Below are 19,375 nucleotides of genomic sequence, written 5' to 3'. Positions count from 1 at the left end.
TAATTGTAGTACTATATCTTATTTAACCCAAGAGATCGAAAATAGTATCATTGCAACACGTAATCCATATGACAAGTGAATGAGACACTCTACATTCTTTTTACCATACTAAGTCTTTGAAATCTGGCACGTGTTTTACATTTACATTTCAACTTGAACTAGCCACATTTCAAACGCTCAGTAGCCACGTGTGGCTACTGGCAACCGTACGGGAAATTCCAGTTTTCGACTCTATCCAAGTCTCTGCTCTGTCCTCCCTGACGCACTCCTTTCAAATTGGCAGGGCCAAGAATCCAGGGGGGGGGGGGGGGGGGCGGAGATGCTCGGGCAATAATCCTGCCTCTGGTGGAAATCTATGTCCTTGCCATTTATGACGCTTCCAGAACCCCCCACTCCTGCGGTTCAGCCCCCATGCAGCTTCACAGGTGTGGCCACCACGTGCTGGGAAGGTTCCATTTGAAAAGGAAAGAGAAAAGCAGTTGTAGGCAAATGTTTGACTCCATCTCTGTGCATGCCATATAATTTAGTGCTAAATCCGCCTCCATTTGGTTTCTGTGGCAACCAAGAGAACCGACTTTCCACAGCTCATATGTCCAACTTCTAAATGCAGGGTGCCCACCACACGCTCAGCATCCCAAACGTCTGAGCTCTGATGTTCTCAGAAGCCCCTGATTCCGAGCGTGAGCCACAGGCACGAGGATGCAATGTGGGAGCTTCTATTGAAGTCTTTGCCCAACGCGGCAAATGTAGGAAAGGTGGGACTAGGCAGCTTTCCGTCCTAGCAATCTTCAGGAGTGGAAAAGCTCTCCGTTGGTCTGGAAAGACTTGGGAGAGGGAGTTGGTGCGGGCAAAAGGAGGCATTACGCCTGCTGTAGTCATTGCCAACCCACGTAGCCTTAGCAGATGCACCTGCTCTGCACAGATGGGCCCCTGGGGGCAGTCATGAGCCCTCAAAAGCAAATTTCCTTTCTTCTGTCTCTGTCCCTTCAGCAAGCAGCATGCATGGGATTCAGGGGGAGCAGACTGATATCTGGCTCCGGCACTGACTTAGATGCTTGAGATGCTTCTCTGTCTCTGGACCTGGAGATGTGGAGCCATCCTAGAGAACCCTCCGCCATCCCTGGGCGAGGCCCCAAGATTGGAGGGGATGATTTGAGGATCTTCTGGTAGGTGTTAGCTGCCCCCCCCCATTCAATACCGAGTTCCTTCCCATTGGCTCAGAACCCCGGAATGCACCTGTTTCCTTAGAAGCCCCCAGAGCAGTGATATCCACAATTTTCTGACCGCCACCCACCACATAAAATGCCAGTCACATCATGACCCAGGACACCGGTCTGCCCATGTTCCCAGTGAGTTCCTCCAATCTAGTCTCCACGCTCACTGTATCCAGAGTGATCTTTTTAAAAACATGCATTGTGTCCACATAAAACTCCTTGGTTGCCTCTCATTGCTCTTAGAATCAAAATAAAATTCCACTCACCCCTATTCATCCTTCAGATCTCAGCTCTGCCATCATCTATTTCCTAATTTCTCTGGCCAGGGCACAAGCTTTTGTTTATGAACATTAGATGTTTCTCCTTTGACACACTGTCATCATGGCAGTTTTGCATATGGTGGCATGGCTATTTGAGTAACACCTAGCTCTCCGACTAAACTTGAAGCTCCGAAGAGCAGGAATAGTTCCTGATTTTTCCTAGCATTATATCCTGATGCCGATTACATCGTTTGGCATAGGGTAAAAGCTCTATAAATATTTGTCACCTGAATGAATGAATAAGTGAATTTCAAGTGACAGCTCCTGACAACTGGTAAAATTTCATAGGATTCTCTTGTCGAAAAGATTCTAATGCTGAGGAGACCGGGCTCAGTTTCAAAGAGTGTTGTGATTGATTGACGAGAGCTAACACGGGCCCCTGATTAGGAAGCAGTGCCCTGACTCCTGATGACCCTCCATGTTTGGAAAGAATCCGATTTTCTTGGGTAGGACCAGGCTCTGAGCAGTTTCCTCGGGTTGGCTGAGTGCTTGGACTGGAGGCCCCAAACCCATCCGGATCCCCTCGGCATCCCCGAGAGCGCCTCTTGACCACTTCTGATTTCAAGCTCTGAACCTGAAGTATCTTTTCGTTTTGGGGCCACCAGTCCTCCCTCCCAAGGAGATGAAGGCAAGAGGTCCAATCTTTTACAAGATATGTTCCTAGCATCCGCAGGAAAAGCGATGTCGTTTGTGGAAGACTAACCGGGACGGGACAACCCAGCTCCAAGATGGAAACTCTACCCTGAGTGCAGACCAGGACGGGTTCCCTCTGCACCCTCCCCCTGCCAGGGCTGGCCTGGACAGTGGCTCCCACTGCCGGATCGGCAGGCCGGGTGGCTGTGGCAGCTACTGAACCAGCCATCCTATAATTTTGCTCGGCATTGACGAAGGGGGAGCCGAGGGTCTAGGGAAGGAATCTGCTGTCCCGTGGTAGGGTAGCGTTTTGCTAGGTTCTTCCCTTCCTTCCTTTTCTCACTGCTCTTCTCTGCTACCCGGCTGGCTCAGTCTGTCGGCTTCTGCACAGCCCTGCTGACTCCAGCCAAGTGAAATCAGGAGACGGCCCCGGTGGCCCCGCGCTGGGAACGATGATGGGATGTGCTGTCCCAGCTCCCCCCCGCCCCCCGCAGCCCCCCACCGCCCACACCGCTCCGAGCAACTGGTCACTTTGGACCACAGGCCCCCTGCCTCTGCAGGGCCCCAGGAGGCCGTTCTCTTTGCTCCACTCGCTCTGGGCCTCTCCTCGCAGCCACAGCTCGGACCGCAGTTTTCTGGCCTCCACACCCAACAGTCAGCCCTTCCTGTCGTGCTCTGCCAACGATGTAGTTGGCGATCTATTTTCAGTGGGAAGTTTAAAAACCTACACGTTGAAGAGGAAGAGAAAGCTGGGCTGCAGGTCAGCCGAACCGGCAGGCAAGTAGCACTGCACAGCTGACCCTCTGGAGCGTTCTTTCAGGCTCCAAACCCGGGGACAGAGGTGGTCCAGTCACCCGGTTCTCAGCTTGGACGGTTCAGGGACGCCACGGAACGGAAGAGCTGGCACCTGGACTCAGGACTTAAATCCCAAATCCCTTCCCTCTGCAGCCACACCACCTGTCTCAGGCGGTTGGCTGTGGTCCTTCCCCGAAGGAAGGACATCACTCTGGGGACTTCGGCGACCGAGAGCTCGCAGCACGCCCAGGGAAGCCTCCCCCGCTTGGACACAAGGACGTGGCCCCAAGCTCGGAGAGTGGCACAGTGTTCGACCCTGAAAGAGCTGCGCGAGTGTCCGCACACGGTGTCCTCCATAGGCCAAGGTGGGTCACAAAGTCGTTACGGAAAATTCTCTGCACCTGGAGCATCCTGTGAGAGGCAGCAGGGCACAGCCGAAAGGAACCCGGGTTTTTGTCGTCAGAGAGACCTGGGTTTGAAACGTGACCCTGCCTGTGCGCCCTCAGGTTGCCTCTCAGACCATCAGTCTCTTGACCCATAAACCGGGACTGATCACGCCTTTGTCGGGTTGTGTCGAAGGGACGGCGCGTGGCACAGGGAACGCTAAGACATCCTGAGGGCTTTGCTTGTTTTTATCCGTTTTTCTTTTTTTTTTTTAATTTTCTTTTTAACGTTTAATTATTTTTGAGACAGAGAGAGACAGAGCATGAACAGGGAGGGGCAGAGAGAGAGGGAGACACAGAATCTGAAACAGGCTCCAGGCTCTGAGCTGTCAGCACAGAACCCCTATGTGGGGCTCAAACTCATGAACCATGAGATCATGACCTGAGCCAAAGTCGGACGTGTAATCAACCAAGCCACCTAGGCGGCCCCCCAGAAAATTCTTATATGGCGTGGCCGTCACCCCAGGGGCCCTTTCTAGAGCTTCCCATTTCCGGCCCAAGTTCTGACCTTCCCTCTCTGGTGATTCTCAAATCTGACCTCCTTTCAGGGTCGGCACTGACAGTCTCTTCCAACAACCGTTCCGGAATTGCGCGCTTTCTCTAACAATACCACAGGACTTAAATACACTTGCCATGGAATTAAACCTACTGGTTGTTTTCTGTCTGTGGCAGGAGTCTTTCCAGCCTGATAACTTCCTGGGACCCAAATCACTGACACAGCTGGAACCGGGGTGTCGGATAAAAGGCAGCTGTCACTTCACATCTTACAAAGTGTTTCCACAAAAACTGCCCCCAGCTGCTAACATCTTTCACTAGGGAGAGCTGATTCATGGAATTTAAAATAGGATTTCTGCATAGCCAAAAAATTCTGCTGAGGAAGATAGAAAGAGAGAAACAAGGACTGACTTCTTCAAGTTGTTCCTTTGAGGACGAGTCAGGGCACAGACGGTCGTAAACACTGGATGGCTAGTGCGGAGAAAGGGAATGTTGGAGAAGACACCCCCGTGTGGGTCCCGAAGGTGTCTACAAAAGTACACAGCTCCTGGGGGTTCACCGAGACCCTCCCCAGGCTAGAAATATCCAGCAGGAAACCAAAATTAGGGCCCACCCACCAGCCCTCCAGAGACCAAAAGTTCTGCGAAACCACTGATGGGATCTGTTTCCTGTTACTTGGTGACGATGTCGCCACAACCTCTGTGACACACAGGACTTTGGATCTCATCCCTTCCCGTCTTCCCAGGCACTTTTCATTGCTGAGCCTTCTCTCTTACACGTTCGACCTCTTTCTGACAACTGGTTTCGTCCAGCTGACCTTTAATATCTACACTTTTCACCAGAAAGATGAGTTTCACTCAACTTTTTCTTTCTGGCTCCTCTTTGTCTCCCTGCCCTTCAAACGTTAGTTTTCCTCAGGGCTCAGTGCAAAGACTTCCATGATTCTCTGTTGTCCTCTGTCTCTGGAAAACCTCACCCATAGCCCATTGTGTCCATTGCCACCAACGGTACTGACCCACCTGACTCACAGGTTTCCATGTTGACCTCAGTCCCATGCCCATCAGTCCATTAGATATCTCAATGGCACCTCCCATTTTTCAATCCCCCAAAGAAACAAACAAAAAGGACAAGAGTCTCTTGTTCCAATAGTTTCTGATTTCTGGAATGGCACCATCTTTTAGCTGTCAACCCAGAGGTCACCCTTGACATCTTCCTGCTACTTCCCACGGCCAAGCCGTCACCACATCTTATCCACTTACCTGCCAACTATCCCTCAGACCCGCCAACTGTCCACCTGCCTCCACACTTCAGGCCTTTCATATGCTGTTCCACTGCCCAGGAAGCGCTTCCCTCCTTCTTCTGGTCACCTGGATCTCGGGTCAATGATCACTTACTTACTTGGGGAAGCTGTGCTGACTTCTCTGTTGAGGTCAAATGTGCCCATTACAGCTGGACCTCCAGAGACCTTGTCACTGTTGCAACTTTACATCTGTTGGCCTAGGGATTTGATGACTACGCCTCTAGTAATATTGGAAGCTCCTGGCAAGAAGTCTGTATTTGTGCACCTGCTGCCTGGTCTCCACCTGCCGTAGTTCCCATCACCCAACTGTGTGCCGTGCAAGGATTCATTTAAAGAATAAACAAAAGAGGTTTTCCAAGTTGTTTGGGATCTGACCAGAGTGATTCGTCAGCACACCTGCCGCCCTCAGGCCATCATCATCTGGAGCAGGTTTCATCAAAAAGCATTCTGTGAAATATGGCCTTTTGTAGCAACATGGATGGAACTGGAGAGTGTGATGCTAAGTGAAATAAGCCATACAGAGAAAGACAGATACCATAGGTTTTCACTCTTATGTGGATCCTGAGAAACTTAACAGAAGACCATGGGGGAGGGGAAGGAAAAAAATGGTTAGAGCGGGAGGGAGCCAAAACATAAGAGACTCCTAAAAACTGAGAACAAACTGAGGGTTTATGGGGGGTGGGAGGGAGGGGTGGTGGGTGATGGGCATTGAGGAGGGTACCTGTTGGGATGAGCACTGGGTGTTGTATGGAAACCAATTTGAAAATAAATTTCGTGATAAAAAAAAGCCAGACAGAGAATGACAAACAAACAAACAAACAAACACAAAAAAGCATTCTGTAATTAAGAAGCTAGAGAGAGGCACCTGGGTGCCTCAGTTGGTTAAGAGTCAGACTCTTGATTTCCACTCAGGTCATGATCCTGGGGACACGGGATCGAGGCATGTGTCGAGCTCCCCTCTGAGCGTGGAGCCTACTTGAGATTCTCTCTCCCTCTTCCTCAACCCTTGCCCCTCTCATGATCCCTCTCTCATAAAAAAAAATAAATTAAAAATAAAAAGCTAAAGAAAACAAAGTGAGAAATGAGAAAATGCTTCCTTTTTATTTCTCATAAGAAAGAAAGAAAGAAAGAAAGAAAGAAAGAAAGAAAGAAAGAAGAAAAAACTCCTAAAAGCTTCTTGGGAAACACCAAACCAAATATGAGGTGACCAAGGAAGTCTTGATAGTAAATGCAGGACATGGCCCGAGCGTTTCTTCGTTGCCTTAGCACCAAGAAATGGCTCTAGAGATCTGTATTTCTGAAGGCAGGCTGAAAAGACCCTATTTTCTAAGGACAGTGCTTACCTGCTCTGACTCAATTTGCTAAAAACCAATTCCCAGAGGACCAGTTCCATGGACTAAGTTTTGGGCAAACGGGCTGACTTCCGTATTTCTCCAAACGTGATCCCTGCATTTCCTGTATTACCACCCCCTGGAATGCTTCCTAAAAGCACAGGCCATCCCAGACTTATTAAGGGTGGGATCCAGGAATCTGAATTTTCAATACCCCAGATGATTCTCGTGCAAGTTAAATTTGAGAGCAGGACTGTGGTTCTGGAGAGCAGACGGCCACGATTTGCAAATACACTGAATCAGCCTCTCCTTGCCTCCTGGCAAGCCCCAAGCAATGACAAGAACCCGCCAAACACAGTAGTGAAAACCTCTCTCCTGGGAAAACAAAGATATCTTGCTTTCTAAGTTCTGTAGGAAGAGTTTGCTTTAAAAAAAAAAAAATGGACACCAAGGAAGTTGGCTCGAATCGTTCCTGCTGTGGAGTTGAGCCAAGGGTACTATCGCTTGTGAGAGCCTCTGGCCAGCGGGCTAAATCCCGAACTGACTTTGGGAAGCAGGGTCTATGGGAGACAGAGCTTTGCAAAGTTTTGGCATCCAGGTGTTAGGGAGAGGCTCAGCCCCCAATCGCCTCAGGACCTTGAGCGACAGAACACTTGCACACGGGGCACGAGATGGGCTGAGGTCAGGGAAAATGGCTGTGCTTAAAACAAGACAGAAAACCCCATCCTGCAGTAACTCTCTGTCTCCTACATTTATTTCACTTTAAGTAATGTCATTTGTGAACACAGTTGTCTCCAGGAGGCATCCATCAATAGAGGGGGAAGCCCTTGTCCACCATAGCAGGTGGACTGACGTGGAAATAACAGGTAATAACAGCAATAACAGGTCCCTAGAACTCCACCTGCATGGACTATAATTCATGCCCGTGAAGAAAAGTAGATTGAATTCACAGCACCCTCCAGAGGAGAAAAGAGTCCGAAAGGTTTCACAATTTGCCCAAGGTCACACAGCAACGTCACACGTATGCAACGTCGTGACTAACGCCCAAGGTCACACGTATGCAACGTCGTGACTAATGCCATTCCATCCACATTCAAAGTCCCCTCCGGCGCGCTCCTGCAATGCCAGCCTCCCTCCCTACTTCCATTTTAGATCTCTCTTAACCTTTAGCTCTGCCCAGATCAAGCCAGAATTCTACTTCGTTTGTTTCCCGCAGCATTATTGAGATATAAGTGACATACGACATTGCGGAAGTTTAAGGTGTACAATGTGATGATTACCACAATAAGGTTAGTTAACCCCTCCATCCCCTCATATAATTCCTTTTTGTGTGGGGGTGGTGAGATCTCCTCTCTCAGCGACTTTCAAGTATATAACACAGTAATGTTCACTACGGTCATCACAGTGTATGTCGAATCCCCATGTTACACTGGGAAGTTTGTACTTTTTGACCACTGTTGTCCCATCTCCTCCACCACCAGCAACCACCCCCCCCCCCCCGCCCCCAGTAGCCCCTGGCAACCACTATTCTATGATTCGCAGGCTTTTCAAATTATTTCTTCAGGGTCGTATTCCTAATCTTCCCTTCGTGTGTCTGGCTTTTCTTGTTTTCCTTGCATGGATCTGTATCTTTTCATGCTCTGTATAGCTTTTCTCAGTTCACACCCCAAAGGGAACACTAACCTTTGGAACCAAGACTCACACGTACCAGCCTCCAGGTTTTTAATGGAGTACAAGATATGTCTTAAATACAAGTAAACATCTTACGTACTGGGCAATTACCCTGTGCAAAGTACTATTCAAAGGTGTTGGGGGGAAAAAAAAAGATGTGGACATGGCCTCTGCCCTCAAAGAGTGTACAATCAAATGGGGCACAGACGTAGAAAGCACAAGTCCACAAGCAAGTGGGCTTGCTTATCCTCACGGATGCCATGGATGGTTTCCAGACTATGGTGGATGTCGCTGGAATGACTCCCTCTCCTGGACAGGTGGCATACAAACTGCACTCTGTGCATTAAATTCAGTTTTGTGCCTCCCAGAGCCATTTTTTCTCTTCTGTCTTTCATTGGCAGAGCTTCTATTACTCTGGTTTCCATCTTCTCTCACCCTGGACCCATGACCGCTGCTCATCAAACCATCTGTGGCCGCACCAAGAGGCGGACTGTGGTGGAACAGTTTCAGCCAATCCAGGAACAAATGTGAGTCATTAACTGTTAGGAATAATCTACCTGTTTAAGTGTGTGTTTCGAGTTCACTTAAAGTAGAGTCCTATCCTAACTTAGCGAAGGGATTTCAAATCTGCTGACTGACAACCAGCAGCATGAGGCTGGCCTCTGTAGTGGGCAAGAATAAAAAAAAAAATAATACAGTTCCCTGGTGAGAAGCTCCTACTTGGATCCTGTTTGAATAAACCAGCTGTGAAAGACACGTGGAAATCACTGGGAAACATGAATACAGACTAAGTGTTTGCTGATATTGGGAAATTATTAGCAATTTTGTTAGACTAAAATAGTACTATAGCTATAGGGGGAAATGTTCTTTTAAGATACATACTAAGTCTTTAGGTGTGCAATAAAATAAAATTGTCTGTAGTTGACTTCACATTCTTCTGCATAAACAAATAAATAATAAAGATTAAGTAAACACGGCTCAATTTCAACAATTGTTAAATCTAGATGATTCATATGTGTGTGTTCATTTTACTATCCTCTTTCTGCTTGTCTGTGGATTCAAACATTTTTTTATAACAAAAGTTTTTTATTGGTACCAAAGCAAGGAAAAGTAATCTAATATTTATTGTGTGTTAGGCCCATTATAAATACTTCCTCTTACATTATCTTATTAAACGTAACAATGACAAGCGAAATATTAGCCCCATTTTACAGATGAAGATTGAGGTTTAAAGAGAAACATTAATCGTACATTCAAAAAACATTAAGCATCTATGATATGCCAGACACAGTTTCTGCCCTCAAAAAACTCACTTACCAGCCAGCAGGGGAATCAGCTACATAAGCCATAATGACAACTATTGTTACTGCTTTTTATAGAGCACCTAGTGTGACAAGCACTTCAAATGTCTTTTTTTTTTCAGTTTATTTATTTATTTTGAGAGAGAGAGAGAGAGAGAGAGAGAGAGAGAGAGAGAGAGACAGAACACAAGCCAGGGAAGGGGAGAGAGAGAGAGAGAGAGAGAGAGAGAGAGAGAGAATCCCAAGCAGGCTCCAAGCTGTTAGCGCACAGCCCAACGCAAGTCTCGAACTCACAGGCCATGAGATCACGACCTGAGTCAAAATCAAGAGTTGGATGCTTAACCGACTGAGCGACCCAGGCACCCGGGCGTTTCAAATGTCTTAACTCAGTCTTCACAACGACCCCTTGAGGTTAGTAGCACTATCACTCCCCATTTATAGATGAGAAGACTGAGGCCCAGAGAGGTTGAAGACATTGCCCAAAGTATCCCACAAAATATACAATAAAGTATCATGGATGGTCCTACAGACATATATATAGGACACAAGGAGGAAGTGAGCATTCCTCCTGAAAGGGAAGCCATCAGGAAAGGCAACGCGCAGAGGCTAAGTAACTCGATTCTACCTACCAGGTGACGTAAGTGGAGCCATGGTGCATCTAACTCAGGGTTTCTCAACCTCAACACTACCGACATTTGAGGCTGCGTAATTCTCTGTTGTGGGAGGCTGTCCTGTGTGTTGTAGGGTGCTCAGCAGCATCCCTCGCCACCACCCACCAGATGCCAGTAGCCACCTCCTGCTGGGTCATACGGAAATGCTTCAGACATTGCCAAATGTCCCCTGGGGGACAAAATAGCCCCCCTTTGAGAAACACTCATCTACTTTAAATTGCAATTCCATTTATAAACTATCGATCTTATCCTCTTATCTCAAACTATACTCTTATCCTTAGCTAAATGTAAATGGGATCCCCCAAAACTATTTTACCCAAAGGTCCTCCAAAACACCATGCGACTGTCACTTTCTCTAGCCCATTCGAAGAGTCTTGATCTGTGACTTTTCTCATGTGGATGTTTAGCCTTTCCACTAACCTCAACCTTGGCTATAAAGTCATCTCTAGACCCAGAGAAGAAAATCATTTCTACCCAAAACCTGCAACTAGAGAGAAAAGAGGCACAAAGAGATTGGGTCATCACCCCAGACTTTGAAATCATGACTATCAAATATATTCAGGCTCCCATCCTTTGCTGTCGACACTTGTATTAACTTGCGTCTGCTGGCTCTTCAGATAGGGAATGACCTTGTGAGTTCCTTCAAATTGGAGTTTGCAGACTACGTGATTGATAACGACAGTTCTGCAGGCAGGAAACCAGCATGAAACACAGCTGCCCAGCTGCACTCGGCTCACTAACCAGCCCAAACACAGGTCAGTCCCAACAACACCAAAACTCATGAGATGTTACATCAGTTCTTCTGAAAATATGGCAGGCAGATAAACATCCAGGAAAACTGAAAATGGAAGCCAGCCCATGCTGACCCACATCAACGGTTCTATCATCGTTATTAGCAACACAGGTAAGTGGAAACAGAGCTAGAGAATATTATTTGCAACGTATCTGTCTCTGGACATGGGCTTTATTTCTAAGTCAGCCTATCTTTCCATTAGAGTTTCTCATCAGAGTTGAACTACGAAAGGGTGAGTGAGTGACTGTGTGGATAGAGTGATGGCCAAGTGCTAAAAAAGAACTTTGGAAAATACCTTTTCATCCCCTGAATGATCCCCGAAATTTCTTTAAAGCGTAATTCATTTGGCTTAAAGCTTTGGTCTCTGGAAAAATGAAAAATAAGAGAAAAAACTCTCAAAGTGGTAACGGGACATCTACACTATAGTGTGAATAAGTTTCAGATACCAAAAAGAAGTTTTGGGAGGGAATACAGCAATAACATAGATTAGATAGAGACAGACAGACAGACACATGTATTTCCCAAAATATTTTGGGAGGAAATACCGGTAAACCTGGCTTAGAACATTTTGCAATCCCGTTGTTTCTATCTCAGAAATAAGAACAATTAGGCAACAAAATGAGAAGCATTTTCCAGATCATTTAAAAAAGAAGACACGACACTTTACCAAAAATTTGACTGGTGGATAGGGAGAGAAAAGCAGAGGGAAAGTAGGAAAGACAACTAAGTATACATCCACTTAACAACTTCTTCTAGATCCTACTCTAGTTATCATCATACGTTTCAAAAACATTCTTGCACCAAGAATAAACATGTTTAACAAGATAAGGGTCGGGGGCTTTCACCCAAAGACACGCAGAACGAATAATACACATTTTTTAAATCTTTTTTTCTCCACTAGCCCAGTGGTGCGGTAAGTGTAATTTTATGATATTTTATGTATGTAATTTTATGTATGTAAATTTATGTATGTATTTTATGCATGTAATTTTATGATACTGAACTTGAATTTTATGATATTGAACTTGAACTGAATGGTGTCCCCCTCCAAATTCACTTGTTAAAGTCCTAATCCCCAGTAACTCAGAATGTCACTCTGTTTGGGAACATGGTCTTTTAAAAAGTAATTCATATTACCAAATCTGCCGACACTTGGATCTCAGAATTTTCACCACCAGAACCAGGGGAAAATGTACGTCTACTGTTTGAGCCCCCCAGGCTCTGGTCCAGCCCTGGGAAACTAATAAAAACTTCAAACTGCTTATCAGCTTGAGTTGATTTTATCATTACCTAAGAATAATGGCCTAAGTTTTATACAGGGCACAGGGGCCCCCGCCATGATGTTGTGTTCCCGAAAGTTCTTCTGTGGCATCAGTCACTAGAATGTCTCAAAAGTTAACCAAACAGGATGCACGGGGGCCAGACAGCCTACAAACATCAAGAGAATTTACTGCAGCCAGTTGCCAACAGAATTTGGCCAATGGGAACCACTGGGCAGAAAAAAACAAATCCAAATATTACTCAAGCGTTCCCAGGCAAACCCTCTGGGCACCCACGTTTCTTTTGATGCTGTTTTCACTTCTGGAAATATCCAGGCCACTCTTTGTCGCCCATGCTTTGCCTTCTGTGTCCTCTATATTTTCAGAGGTCAGCAAGCATTTCTAGTAATGATGCTTTCTCGCACATGGCTGGCAGAATGTGAAATAGGATATAGCCGCTCTGGAAAATAGTCTGACTTTTCCTCCGTGAAACACAGAGTTACCAATTGACCTAGCAATGCCACTTCTAGGTATATACCCAAGGAAAATGAAAACAGATGCCCATACGAAACTTACACACAAATGTTCATGGCAGCATTATTTATAATATCCAAAAGTACAGAAGCACCTGGGTGGCTCAGTCGGTTAAGCGCCTGACTCTAGATTTCAGCTCAGGTCACGATCTCGTGGTGTGTGATTTTGAGCCCCACACGGGCTCTGTGCTGACGGTGCGGAGCCTGTCTGAGATTCTCCCTCTTTCTCTGCCCCTCCCCTGCTCACACTCTCTCTGTCTCTCTCAAAATAAATACACTTAAAAAAAAAAAGTGCAAACCCAAATGTCCATCAACTGATGAGTGGATAAATAAAATGTGGCATACACATACAATGGAATATTATGTTGCGATAAAACGGAAAAAGGACCGATCATGCTACAACATGGATGAACTTTGAAAACATGAAGCTAAGCAAAAGAAGCCAGATTTTTATAAAAGGTCACATATTGTATGATTTTGTTCATATGAGATATCCAGGATTGGCAAATCTAGGAGATTAGTAGTTGCCAGGGCTTGGAGACAGAGGAGAATTCAGTGAAGGATAATGGGTACAGATTTTCTTTTGGGGGTAATGATGCTCTAAAATCAATTGTGACGATCGATGCATCAACTCTGTGAATATTACTAAAATCCATTGGAGTATTCTTTAAATGGGCAAAGTGCGGGCGCCTGGGTGGCTCAGTCGGTTGAGCGTCCGACTTCGGCTCAGGTCATGACCTCACGGTCCGTGAGTTCGAGCCCCGTGCCGGGCTCTGTGCTGACCGCTCAGAGCCTGGAGCCTGCTTCGGATTCTGTGTCTCCCTCTCCCTCTGCCCCTCCCCTGCTCGTGCTCTGTCTCTCTCTGTCTCAAAAATAAATAAAAACATTAAAAAAAATCTTTAAATGGGCTAAGTGTATGCTGTATGAACTACACCTCCAAAAAGCTGTTCTAAATAAACATTTTTCTATTCCCCATTTCCTTCTGGCTGTTCTCCTTTTCCCAAACCCAGTACACACACCACAGACTTCCTCCTTGACAGGGGTAACAAAAAAGGGGATTCAGGAATAGGACCTAGAGTACACAGCGATCAAGGCCCTTTTCAGACCTCAAGAATATAAAATACCTACGGATCATTTAATTATCCTATTGTTGCTCTGACGAATTACCACAAACTTGGTGGCTTCCAACCACACAAATTTATTATCAGACCGTTCTGAGGATCACAAGTCTGAAATGGGTTTCCCGGGGATCAAATCAACATATCACCAGGGCTGTGCTCCTTCTAGAAGCTCTACAGGAGAAGATGTTCCCTGTCTTTCCAGCTTCTGGATGCTGCCTGCATCCTTGACACATGGACCGTTCCTCTGTCCCCAAAGTCAGCACCTTCAGATCTTTCTCGGATTCTATTACCCAGGATAATCTCCCCATCTCAGATCTCCACATAATCATATATGCCAAGTCCTTTTGCCCTGTAAGCTAACACATCCAAAAGTTCCAGGGACAGAACATGCACATCTTGAGGGGGCCATTATACTGCCTACACATCTACTATGTCAAGCAAGTGGTTACAGCATTAGGGGAGACAGTGGACCTTAAGAAAGGACCATGGAAGAGAGAGAAAACAGGATAACTAGGTCCTCAAGATCACAGACCCAGTTCAAGGCTACCCCAGGCACATGATCGGCCTCTCCACCTGTCTCCTTATGAATATAAGCAAACAATCAACAGAGGTAGTTTCAATTTTTCAAACAAAGAGAAAGAAAAATCCAGATTTGTAACAGTCCTTGAAGGAAATTTATGAGCTCTTAGAAAAGACAGCAGTGATCTCCAGGAACCAGCAGCATTTCATGAACAAAGTTCAAGACCTGACAGTTACACTTTCCTTTTTCCTTTGAGAGGGGACACTCCAGCTAAGAAATGTGGAGATTTGGCATATCTCACCTACTCCAAAGTCTCAACTTGGAGAACTATGGGCTACAATGTAAGGCACTTCTCTACGTAAACAATTGACTAAATAATCTTTGTTGAAAGGATATTGAGGGGTGCCTGGGTGGCTCAGTCGGTTAAGCGTCCGACTTCAACTCAGGTCATGATCTTGTGGTCTCTCCCTGTCTCGAAAATAAATAAAACGTTAAAAAAAAAATTAAAAAAAAAAAAAAGAAGAAGAAGACAGGGAAATGGGTAATATTTTTTTTTAATTTCTCTACAATCTCATTCCTTCCAGAGGCTACCTTTAGTCACAAAAAATAAAAAATAAATAAATAAAAACAAACGCAAGCAGAATGACGTTTCTAAAGATTCGAGACAGCTTTTTCTGGATGGCCCATTTAAACCCAGCATCAAATGGTGTCAGTCCCAGGCTAGTAGATCTGAATGCACTTCCTTTCAGAGAGGCCTGTAAACAGAAGCAAGCAGACGGGTGACAGCAGCAGTTCCCTGGGGATAATCGGCACCTTGCCCCCGGCCACGGCCACGTAGACCAACCAGGCCCCAGACAGAGGCAGGTACCACTACTCCCCTGGCCCCGTGCTTTTCTAAATGGTCGTGACGAGCCCTAAGGAGAAAAAGCGCTTCCCTTGTTCTACAGGAGCGGGTCCACAGAATCAGATTCAAAGTAAAAAAAGACAATCAGAGGTCCCCATGTCCTTTCCGTGCCAGGTGTATTAATATGCTAAACAGCGACCTGCAAAGCCAGCTCCAGAGTGTCTGTGATGTCGCCTTCGGAAATGCTGCAGCCAAACCCTGCCCTGCCCCCTTCCAACAGACACGAAAGCTCTTGAGAAAATTCCCTCTCTGTCATTGCAGGAGACGGCGGACGCTTAACAGACTACCTGGGTCCGAGGTCGATGGGAAAATGGAGCGGACTAAAGATATTTCCTACAAAACGCATCCCAAAAGATCCTGAAATCGCGCATCATGGATTAACAATTGATTTGCTAACCTCCCCAGCCTTCCTTCTCTCGGCCTTGAGCTTGGAGGCCACAGACCCAAGTCACCAAGCCTTGAAAAGAGCACGTGTCACATGTCCTGAGAAGCACACGCATGTATTACGTCCCTTCATTTTCACAATATCCGCGCCAGGCAGGAAGTATTTACCATTTTTCAATGAGGCAAGGGAGGCTCCAGGAGGAATCTGCCCAAGTCCCTACAACCAGCAAGTGGCACCATGGGATTCCCTCTTTACCTTCTCCCCAAGGAAAAAAATATACAAGGTAGTAGCCTTTGGGAGCAACAGAAAGAATTATAACCTGTGACCGAAGCTAAAATATCCGGAACTGCCGGTTAGTATCTTAGGAGGTGGGCGGAGAGAATCGAGGACAGGACGGAGAATGTGGATCAGAATGGTGCTAAGGGTACCATTCTCAGTCAAAACAAAAGCTTCAACCACGTTGCCTGGAGCTCTTTTTCCCTGTTGCTCCTTTTACCTCCTTTGTTTGAGATCTAAGTAGTTTGACATTTTTCCCCCGAATTTGTTTTTTTGTTAAACTCACGGTTAGCACCTGCCGGGGTAACTATTCACACCTGTGTACGGTCCAGCAAGACGATCCTTGGGGATCGTCCTTAGGGGACCAGGGTCCCAGCGCCTGAGCTCTGAAACCCACGCACGTGCACGCGGCTCCCAGCCATGACCAAGTGCGGCAGGGATGCTAACGCACTGGCGCTCCTGAGAGACACAGGACCCCTCTGGAAGCTGGCCTTGGCCGGGGGACTCTCAAAGGCCTTCTTGAACATTCCTTATGCTCGCGGCAGTCTAAGAAGCTTCCCCCAACTTTCTCTCCTCTTCTCCCTCGCTTGGGATCAGACCCGCATTTTGATTTGACTGATCTCTCAGACTTTCTGACTTCTTCCTCTTTTTTTTCCTCCCAGGCATTTCCTTAATAAAATTCTGGCACGTGTCATTCCATCTTGGCCTCTGCTTCTTGGAGATGCCCAGACTGACACAAGTTAACAGAGGGAGTCCGCTGGACAAACCGGTTCACCATCAATCCCACCAATACTGTGCCTTGGATTGCAGCACCACCCCCCCCCCCCCCCCCGCTATGGACTGAGCTGTGTCTTTCCAACAATTCCTCTGCTGAAGTTCTAAAGTCTCGTACTTCAGAATGTGGCTTTTATGTGGAGACAGCGTCTTTAAGGAGGTAATGAAGTTAAAATGAGATCATCAGAGTGGGTCCAAATGGAAGATGACCGGTGTCCTTACAAGGAGAGATTAGGGACACAACATGCGTTGAGGGAGGGCATGTGAAGACACAGGGAGAGAGGGCTCCGAAGAAATCAACCCTACCGACGCCTGGTCTGGGGCCTGTAGGCCTCAAGAGATGTGGGAAGATAAATTTCTGTTGTTTAAATCCCCCGGGCCCTGGTACTCTGTGATGGCATCCGTAGCAAAGTAATACAGTCCCCTGACATTTTATGGCCTGAATTGGAAGGTGCCTTCTACTCTCTTAGAGTTCCTTACTCTTTCTCCACTCCCGTTCTGTGTGGGGTCCTTCACCTGCCTGACAGGGAGCCCTTCAATTTCTTGCACACAAAGGACACAGACAACACGCCCAGCACCCTGATAACAGGGGTTCTGAGGATCCCGCACCAACCCACATCCACAATGGAGAGTATACATTGGCTTGAAATTTCAGGAAGTCTTTTGGCAGAAGTTTCTCCGGACGAGTTTTAATCTCACCGAGGATCCCTCTTAGAGTAGATGGATAGAGAATTAATTTCTTGTTGGTAAAGTGTTTTGGGGGGAGGGGGGTGGATCTCTTTTCCTTTTATGCCACTATTTTATGCCGTTCTACCAAGGTTCCCCACGGCTCTCGGCCGGCATGTGCCAGATGGAAACTGGGTTCATTCATGTTGCTCTCATCTCAGTCCTTCCCATTTTGAGAACGCTGACTTCTGACTAAACTCTGATCCTTACAGGTCGTAAGACCTTCACAAGCTACCAACCGCCTCATGTAGGAGAATGCCCCCCAAGACCACTCATCACAGGTCTTCTGTGGCAATCACCACCTTGTCACCTTCAGCTTCCGGCTCAGAGAGATTGAAGGAGATGTTGCCCGACTATGTAACTCATATTTGCCTCAATAGAAGCTTTTATGAGTTGAAAAAAGGAGTGTGCACAGAAAGACTAGACAGAGTGGACACTATTTTTTTTTTAAATGATTAATTAAATTAACTAATTAATTAAAATTTACAAAGACGAGCAAGAAAAAAAGCTAATGCAAATAATTCTGTGAAGGTGATGAAATTAAAGATGTGTGCGTGGTTTTGAAATCGTCTAACGTATAAATGACTTTAATGGATAAATGTATACATTTCTTTCACGTATAAATAAAAACAAAAAAAGGATAAACTGGTGTAAAATAAAAATTCATCGGGGGAGGAGCCAAGATGGCGGAACAGCAAGGGAAGTTTTTTTGTGCGTCTCGCGTCCCTGAAATACAACCAGACCAACACTAAACCGTCCTGCACACCTAGAAAACGGATCCGAGGATTCACACAACAATCTGCACCACCTGAACCACCGAACTCAGCAGGTACGCGGCGCAGAGAGGTGAACTGGGGGAGAGAGAAGCCGGGAGGGCAGGGAGCCGCTTTTGGGTGCAGAGAGAGGATGGAGGTGGGGGGGGAGGGGATACAGGAAAAGCACCGCCCCCAGCAAAAGCAGCTGGAGAGTAAGCGGGAAAGTGGAAACAGCCGCAGGGACTGGACTAAAAAGGGAGAAAGGAGAGGCTGTAAATTCCCTGAAGACTCTGTAAACAGGGGGAGCAGAGGCTGAAACTCCGCAGCTCCATACCTGGCGGCGCTCGGGTGGGAAGGGCGAATCCCCAGGAGCAGAGTGGAGTCCGGGGGGCTTCGGGCCACACGGGAGAGGCGGTTCCCCCGCTGGGAGGACACCTGGTAGAGGCGGCGTGGCCCCCGCACAGGCAAAGACCCCGGCGGACCCGGGAGAACGGCCACATTCCTGGTGCTGGAACAAGGTCGCTGGGGGCGGAGCCCGGTGCCAGATGCGTGTGGTGATTTTCCATAATCCCAGAAACGAGGCTGCTACACGACGGCGCGAACTTTCTCTGGGGCAGGCTGGCCCCCGGCTGCAGTCTCGGGGCGTCAGCAGCAGCGCGGTCCCGCGAACACTCCCAGGTGCGGCCGGCACCCGGCCATTGCTCGGTGAGACCCTCCGCAGAGGGGCAGAAAGGGTCAGAGCCGCGGTCCCTCCGAAGTAAGGGGTCGGGAGACACAGCCGCATCTGAGATAAAACTCAGGAGGGAGGTGCTGCCTGGGGCTCGGTTGCAGATGGTGTAAAAGCGGGGAGTGGACGGAAGCCGAAGACAAAGGACAGGTGCAGGATTGCTAAACTAATCCAGAAGAAGGGAGTTCAATACTAGAGAGCAGGAAGCCGGGCAACACAATCGCCACCATTCCCGCGCATGCGCATACGCACCTACAAGCGCCAGGACAACCCACCCCAGTAAGCTAAGCAGCGCCATCTAGTGGAGAAGGGAGCCGTTACACTAAGCCCCGCCCAACTGGGCTAACCTCGCTCTTCAGGAACACAAATCTCTCCGCTTGCTTAGTTTCTGGACTGGAAAGAAATCATAGTTTGACTTCTACGGGAAA

Source organism: Felis catus, chromosome F1 (assembly GCF_018350175.1).
Source record: "Felis catus isolate Fca126 chromosome F1, F.catus_Fca126_mat1.0, whole genome shotgun sequence".
In the NCBI taxonomy this organism is placed as follows: domain Eukaryota; kingdom Metazoa; phylum Chordata; class Mammalia; order Carnivora; family Felidae; genus Felis; species Felis catus.
The sequence above is the reverse complement of the archived record's forward strand: the minus strand, read 5'-3'. Positions refer to the sequence as shown.